This window comes from Mobula birostris, chromosome 23 (assembly GCF_030028105.1).
Source record: "Mobula birostris isolate sMobBir1 chromosome 23, sMobBir1.hap1, whole genome shotgun sequence".
Classification (NCBI taxonomy): Eukaryota; Metazoa; Chordata; class Chondrichthyes; order Myliobatiformes; family Myliobatidae; genus Mobula; species Mobula birostris.
Genome location: NC_092392.1, coordinates 8,612,830 through 8,620,816, shown reverse-complemented (window position 1 = coordinate 8,620,816; position 7,987 = coordinate 8,612,830). Strand labels below are relative to the sequence as shown.

General features: G+C 43.3%; 1 non-coding gene across 1 annotated transcript; it reads right to left on the bottom strand.

Moving 5' to 3' along the window:
- Positions 1 to 5,458: 5,458 nt before the first annotated feature.
- On the bottom strand, positions 5,459 to 5,548 carry trnap-agg (transfer RNA proline (anticodon AGG)). The gene is given in 2 exon segments: positions 5,459 to 5,494; positions 5,513 to 5,548. It is a non-coding gene; the product is annotated as a tRNA-Pro (tRNA).
- Between the last annotated feature and the right edge of the window lie 2,439 nt (positions 5,549 to 7,987).

The following is a 7,987-nucleotide window of genomic DNA, read 5'->3' as shown; positions in this document are numbered from 1 at the left end:
GTGTGCATGCATGTACCTGTGGATTTTTTTCCCTTGCAAATGGTTTTTGGCGATTCTGTTCGGGGTGTTAATCATGACCTGAATATAGGTGATAAGTGGCTAATACACTCAATTTTGTTTCTAAAAGGGTTTATTTAACAAATTTAATATTAAACACGCAGCGTATATTTTCCTCGCATGAATATAGTGATGTCAATTATCAGGGGACGACAGGGGAGCTTGAAGTAAGTGTTGAACGAACTTCCAGTAGAAGTGGTAGAGGCAGGTTCGATATTATCATTTAAAGAAAAATTGGATAGGTATATGGACAGGAAAGGAATGGAGGGTTATGGGCTGAGTGCAGGTCGGTGGGACTAGGTGAGAGTAGCGTTTGGCACGGACTAGAAGGGCTGAGATGGCCTGTTTCTGTGCTGTAATTGTTATATGGTTATATAAGTCACATAATTCAATAGCATCATAACATTTTAAGTAATGTTTGCATATTAAATACACAGTACATATTTTCCCTGTATGAATATATAAAATCATTGCAACACACCAATATCGCTGAATCAGTGGGAGCCCTGGGCTTGTTCCCTGCAACAAGACGGTCCTATCAAGGGGTGATGGGAGACAGCGATACTCGAAATGGGTTCCTTATATCCAGTCTATTCCGCAATTTAGTTTTCGTTGCATTGATTGCAGAGATACGTTGGAAATGGAAGCAACCTTTTCAGTGCTTTCGTGGCTATCTCAGGATATTCAGCCCTGACTTTGATCCAGAGTGCTGACAGAGATGTTATGTCAAACATACTTTTCAGTTCACCGTCATTTGCAAGCTCGAGGAGTTGAACAACTTCCCGCGCTGACATGGATGATGCACGGGTAATGACCTCGTGTGCATTCAAGCTCAACAGTGCGTGACAGGGAATGAGGGAAGGTGCAGCTGACTCATATCGCCAAATCATATAGTTTCTTCACGGCCCGGTAGCACATGCTTTGCGGCCCGGCACCAGTCCGCAGCCCGGTGGTTGGGGACTGCTGACATACACAACAAATTGGCAACGAGAATTATGAACCTATATCTTATCGGAAGGCTATGTTTTAGTTGATAACGACACTCAGAGGAGAAGGGAGATGAAAAGGAGCAACACATGCATCTAGATGGAGTGTACTCCTTGCGCTAGCAAAAAGGACACGTGAGTCAAGTGGAACATGCAGTGGCTGCAAGGAGCTAGCTAAAAAGAAAACAAGGAAAAACGGGACTAAATTAACATAACAAAGATGGCGATGATTGGAACCATTACAGCATTTGATAGTGGGGCACTGAAAACGGGGTAATTTACATTGAAAGAGTGGAGTTATATTGTGATGTTAATGATATTAATGGTGAAAAGAAAGCCAGCGTCTTACTCAGTGTATGGGAGCAAGAACATATGGAGCTTGTTAACCCCTGAAAAGCCAGCTGACAAAACGTTCAAGCAAATAATAGACACTCTCCAACAGCATTTAAACCCCAAACCACTGGTCATTGCCGAAAGATTTATATTTCACAAACAGAATCAAGCAAAAATGAAAGCATTTCTGAATACTGTGCTGAATTGCACAAATTATCAGAACATTGTCAATTTGGAGCTGGTCTATCGGATGCATTGAGGGACAGGTTAGTGTGTGGCATGTACTGTGAAACCACACAGAAAAAGCTCCTGTGTGAAAAAGACCTTACATTAGAGAAGGCACTGAACATTGCAATATCAATGGAAACAGTAGCACAGGGTGCTTCAGAGATACAACAAAAATCTCTGGAATATGCTACAAATAAAATGTCACTGAGCAGAAATGAAGGAAAGAAATGTTACCGTTGTGGGAACATGTCACAAGACCCTGAGGACTGTTGGTTTAAAGACAAAGAATGCAGAAACTGTGGCAAACAGGGCCACATTGGCAGAGTATGCAAAGCTAGTAAACAGCAGAAAAAGGACAAAATACAAAGAAACAAGAAACCCCAGAAAGGAAAGTACAACATTGTAGACAAAATGAAAGAAAGTGGTTCTGATGAAAATGAATCAGATGAAAGTGAATTTTCTTGTCTGCAACTTCACAGTATGAAAGAGACAGATTATCGAAGAGTAATAGGGATCACTCCACGAGTGGCAGGCCTGAGACTGAAAATGGAGTTGGACACAGGCTCAGCTTTAACAGTGATCTCTGTACACGACTACAAACGACTGTTTTCTCACATACCTCTGAAACAAACTAAACTACTGCTAAAGACTTACACAGGACAGAGAGTGCGCCCCAAAGGTGAAATTAAAGTGACAGTGACCTAGAGAGACAAAACACAGCAGCTGAACCTCTATGTACTGAAAAATAGAGGACCATCATTGCTGGGACGTAAATGGCTCAGGAAGATCAAGTTGAATTGGCACACCATCAAGGCACTAGATGTGTCAGCAAAGGAGGGCAGCAAGGCTACATCTGAGAGACTGTCACAAATACTTACTGACTCTGAGGAAGTGTTCATGAAAGGAATAGGAACACTTCAGGGCATGAAGGCAAAGATTGAGATTGAGGAAAATACATGTCCAAAATTTCACAAAGCCAGACCAGTGCCATATGCAATCCATCCTACAGTAGAGGCAGAGCTGAAAAAACTGGAGCAGACTGGGATCCTGTCAAAGGTGGATTGGAGTGAATGGGCCACGCCTGTTTTTCCAGTGATGAAGTAAACCTCCAGCACAAAACCAGGAAAACCAAGCAAGGTGCATATATGCGGAGACTTTAAAGTGACTGTTAACCCAGTTCTCCGTACAGTACAGTATCCTCTACCTTGTATTAAGGACATCCTTGCTTCCCTGTCGGGAGGGGAAAATGTCACAAAAATCGATTTGGCCCAGGCTTATCTCCAAATGGAAGTCGATGAAGCATCCAAGAAATACCTGACAATAAATACACACAAAGGACTTTACCAGTACAACAGGTTGGTGTTTGGGATAGCATCAGCTCCTGCAATCTGGCAAAGGGCAATGGACCAGGTCCTGCAGGGGATTCCAGGGACTCAGTGTTACCTGGATGACATCATTGTCACCGGCAAAGATGACAACGAACATCTTTCTAACGTTGAACAAGTGTTCACCAGGTTATGAGAATATGGGCTCAGAGCTAATCGACAGAAATGTGAGTTTTTCGAAAAGGAAATCTCATACTGTGGGCATGTGATCAACAAGGATGGCTTACACATGTCTCAAGACAAGATAGAAGCGGTGCTTAAGACACCACCACCTGAAAATGTGTCTCAGCTGAGAGCGTATCTTGGACTAGTGAACTACTATCACTAGTTCTTGCCTAACCTATCCACAATCCTACACCGACTAAATGCATTATTACAGACAGGGACGCAATGGAGGTGGACTGAGAGCTGTGAGAAAGTGTTTCAAGAAACTAAAAGACTCATAACTTTGGAAGGGGTGCTTGTGCACTTTGACCCCTCCTTACCAATCTGACTGGCTTGTGATGCCTCACCCCATGGGATAGGAGCTATGTCATCCCACAAGTTTCCAGATGGCTCCGAAAGACCAATAGCCTTTGCCTCAAGAATGCTAACTTCAGCTGAACGCAACAACATACAGATTGACAGAGAGGCCCCAAGCCTCGTGTGGGGAGTCAAGAAATTCAGTCACTACCTGTATGGTCAAAAGTTTACCCTGTTGACTAACCATCAGCCTCTCATGTCAACCTTCAACCCAAGGAAAAGCGTTCCAGTGATGACAGCATGAAGGCTGCAGTGATGGTCTCTTTTCTTAGGAGGTCACAGGTATGACATTGAACACAAGGGGACCAAGCAACATGGCAACGCAGATGGGTTGTCACGTTTACCACTGCTGACTTCAGAGCCAACTACACAAATGGATTCAGCAGAGGTCTTTCACACAACAATAATTAAACAATTACCAGTAATGAACAGCCTCTTTGAAAGGAAAACACTCAATGACTCTATGTTGTCAAAAGTGTATGACATCATGGTAAAGGGATGGCCAGCGCAGGGTAACACACTGTTTCCAGCCTTCTCAGCGAGGAAGGAGCAGTTGTCGGTGTGTCTGGGAACTCTAATGTGTGGTTCACGAGTTGTGATTCCTCCCAAGCTATGCATCAGAGTGCTGGAGGAACTGCACAAGGGGCACTCGGGTGCCATGAAGATGAAAAGTCTTGCCCGTGCCTATGTGTGATGGCCAGGAATCGATAAACAGATTGAGGACTTGACCAAGAACTGCTTTGGATGCCAAAAGATCCGGAACACACCACCACAAGCCCCCCTCCATCCATGGGAGTGGCCCTCATCACCATGGCAACGAGTGCACATCAACTTTGCTGGACCATTCATGGACTCTATCTTTTTAATCGCTGTCGAGGCATATTCCAAATGGCCAGCGGTCATCAAAATGAAGATAACCACACTGGAAAAGACCATTACTGTTCTGAGGGCCATGTTTGCCAGGAATGGCATACCAGAACAAATCTGCACAGACAATGGACAACAATTTGTTACTGAAGAATTCCAGGTCTCTCGTCACAGAAGGTCCACTAAATTACTTTCTAGGCTAATGTTAGAATGGGAGATGAGTTAATTGAAATATACACAGTTATTGTGAACTTGAAAGTATAGATGTGGGGATGATATCTCTTTGCCTCAATTGTCTAGAACACTGTCAAAATAAAGGGTGGCCATTCAGAAGACAAACGAGAAGATGTTTTTTCACTAGAGGACAATGTATTAGGAAATGTAGAGGAGGCTTGACACAAATGCAGAGCAGTGGAGATGATTTAGCGGTGAGCAATAACTTTAATAATAAACCGCAAAATAACAAGACACGAGGGCCCACAAAACAAGACAGAATAGATACTTAACGTGACAAGGCAACAAGGGAGCTGAAGACTAGGAACAACTGGTTGATGCTGCTGGTTTTGATAGGTGCACTAGGACTGCGGATGAGAGCTGGGTTTAAATAGGCTGCAGGTGACGAGTGGGAAACGATTGGCAGGAGACTCCTGTTAGCCAGGTGGAGACAGGGAGGTGCCTGCCTGGGCAGCCCTGACACAATCAGAATGTGTCTACTCAATAGATCTGTAGAAGCCCAGCTCCTGAGTACATTCGAGAAAGAGATTAATCATATTTTGGATATTAAGTAATCACAGAATCTGAGGTTAATGCAGGAAGATGGCACTGAGGTAAGAAATCATCTTTAGTTTTATTGAGTGATGGAGTGCCAATGAGGGGTTGAACAATCAATTCCTGTTGATCTATTTCTTATGTTCTTACTGAGCATGAACAATGTTTGCTTTCTGTGCTGAATAACCTGAGAATATCCAAGCTAATTGGGGCAGCAAAAGTAAAATTACACAGAAAAGAAACTTTATGAAATAAAGTTATATCAGGGAGCATTATAATTTTCATTTAACCTATAAGATGGATGAAAAAACAGGGCTCGTCCGGGATTTGAACCCGGGACCTCTCGCATTTTCAGGCTTAATAGATCCCTAAGCGAGAATCATGCCCCTAGACCAACGAGCCCTTCACCAGATGTTGAGCTACATTTTTCTCATTAAAAACATACACATGTCTGTGGTTTCTATTGAAGGAGCAGCTTTAAAGGGGTAAGTTCAATTTACAGAACACAGAACCAGCAAGGATGGTACTCTCACCAAGAAAGGTAATCCCCTCAACTCCTCTCACAGAATAATCCAGACACTTTCCTACATAATGTTCAGGGTGGCACTATAATTTGTGTTGCTCTGAATTTTCAGCATCTGCAAAATCCCTTGTGGCTGTAACTGTAAATGGCTGTGTTTCTGTGTGTTTATATAGTTAAGTTAGCTGTGTTATTCTTTGTGTTCTAGAGTGCAGGATAGCTCTTTATTTCTGTGTATGAATATAGTGAAGAGAAGATATGTGCCTCCTGACTCTGGCCTCTTACCTCTTCTCACCTACCTATCACCTCCCCCTGAGTCTCCTCCTCCTCCTCCCCTTTCTCCCGTGGTCCGCTCTCCTCTCCTATTTGATTCTTTCCTCTCCAGCCCGTGAGCTTTCCTACCCACCATGCTTCACCTATCACCTTCTAGCTTGTCCTCCTTCCCCTCCCCCCCACCATTTTATTCTGGTATCTTCCCTTTCCTCTCCAGTCCTGGGGAAGGGTCTCAGCCTGAAACGTCGACTGTTTATTCATTTCCATAGACGGTGCCTGACTTGTTGAGTTGCTCCAACATTTTGCGTGTGTCACTCTGGATTTCTAGTTTCTGCAGATTGTCCCATGTTTATGATGTACTGCCCTGCTAGGAGAGCTAACAGCACTCGGGAACAATAGTCATTGTTGATTTATATGGTTGGGACACATTTTAAGAACCTAACTATCAACTGGTTTTAATCACCAACCTATTTTAACTAAAGTTTGTTCTTTCCTGGTTTCCCTCTAATATATCTTGCCTCGCTAATGAGAAACATATGTCTGCTTCTGAGAGGGATGCCTGTGTAATTTGAGCCTCATCGTCACCATAAAGCAGAAGAGACGTGGCAGTTCTGAAAGTTATATTAAAAATCCACTGATATTTGGTGGTAGTTGGCTTGCTGGCTTAGAGGTATGACTTTCACCTAGAGGGAAATACGTGATCCTGTTTTTTAGGAAGTCTGAAGTTCAAATCCCTGTTCAGGCATTTGCTTTTAGTTTGCTGAAAGATACATTAATATTTTAAATTATTTCATACTAACATTTATCAGAACAGTATCAGGTTTAATATCACTGGCATATGTTATGAATTTTTTAAACTTTGTGGCAGAAGTACAATGCAATACATTATAATAGAGGAAAAAACTATATAAAATAGTTCAAAGCAGTGCAAAAACAGAAGGAAAAAAGTAGTGAGGTAGTGTTCACGGGTTTAATGTCCATTTAGAAATTGGATGGCAGAGGGAAAAAAGCTGTTCCTGAATCATTGAGTGTGTGCCTTTAGGCTTCTGTACCTCTTTCCTGGTGGTAAGAATGTATGTCCTGGGTGGTGGGGGTCCTTAATCATGGACACCACCTTTATGAGGCATCACTCCTTGGATGTCTATGGAGGCTAGTACCCATGAGAAAGGTGACTAATTTTACAACTTTCAGCAGCTGACTTCAATCCTGTGCAGTACTACCCCCCCCACACACACACACATATACACACACACATCACCACCAGCACCAAACTGTGATGCAGCCAGTTAGAATTCTCTCTGTGACACATCTGTAGAAATTTGCAAGTGTTTCTGGTGACATACCAAATCTTCTCAAACTCTTAATGAAATATTGCCTCTGTGTTGCCTTCTATATGGCTGCATTGATGTGTTGGGTGCAGGTTAGGTTTTCAGAGATGCTAACACCCAGGAAGCTGAAATTGCTCACTCTCTCCACTTATGATCACTCAATAAGGATTGGTTTATGTTCCCTTTCTGAAGTCCATAATCAGTTCTTTGGTCTTACTGACATTGAGTGCAAGGCTGTGGCTGGGACACCACTCAACTAGCTGGTATGTCTCGCTCTTGTACGCCCTCATGTCACCATCTGAGATTTTACCGGCAATGGATGTATCATCAGCAAATTTACAGTTAGCATTTGACCTGTGCCTAGAAGAGCTGGACAGTTAGTCCTGACGAAGGGTCTCGGCCTGAAACGTCGACTGCACCTCTTCCTAGAGATGACCTGTCCAACTCTTGGCTCCATCCCTCCCCCTCCTGTCTTCTCCTATCATTTTGGATCTCCCCCTCCCCCTCCAACTTTCAAATCCCTTTCTCACTCTTCCTTCAGTTAGTCCTGACGAAGGGTCTCGGCCTGAAACGTCGACTGCACCTCTTCCTAGAGATGCTGCCTGGCCTGCTGCGTTCTCCAGCAACTTTGATGTGTGTTGCTTGAATTTCCAGCATCTGCAGAATTCCTGTTGTTTACACTGTGGTGATAGGGGATTCGTTGGTTCGGGGAATGGACAG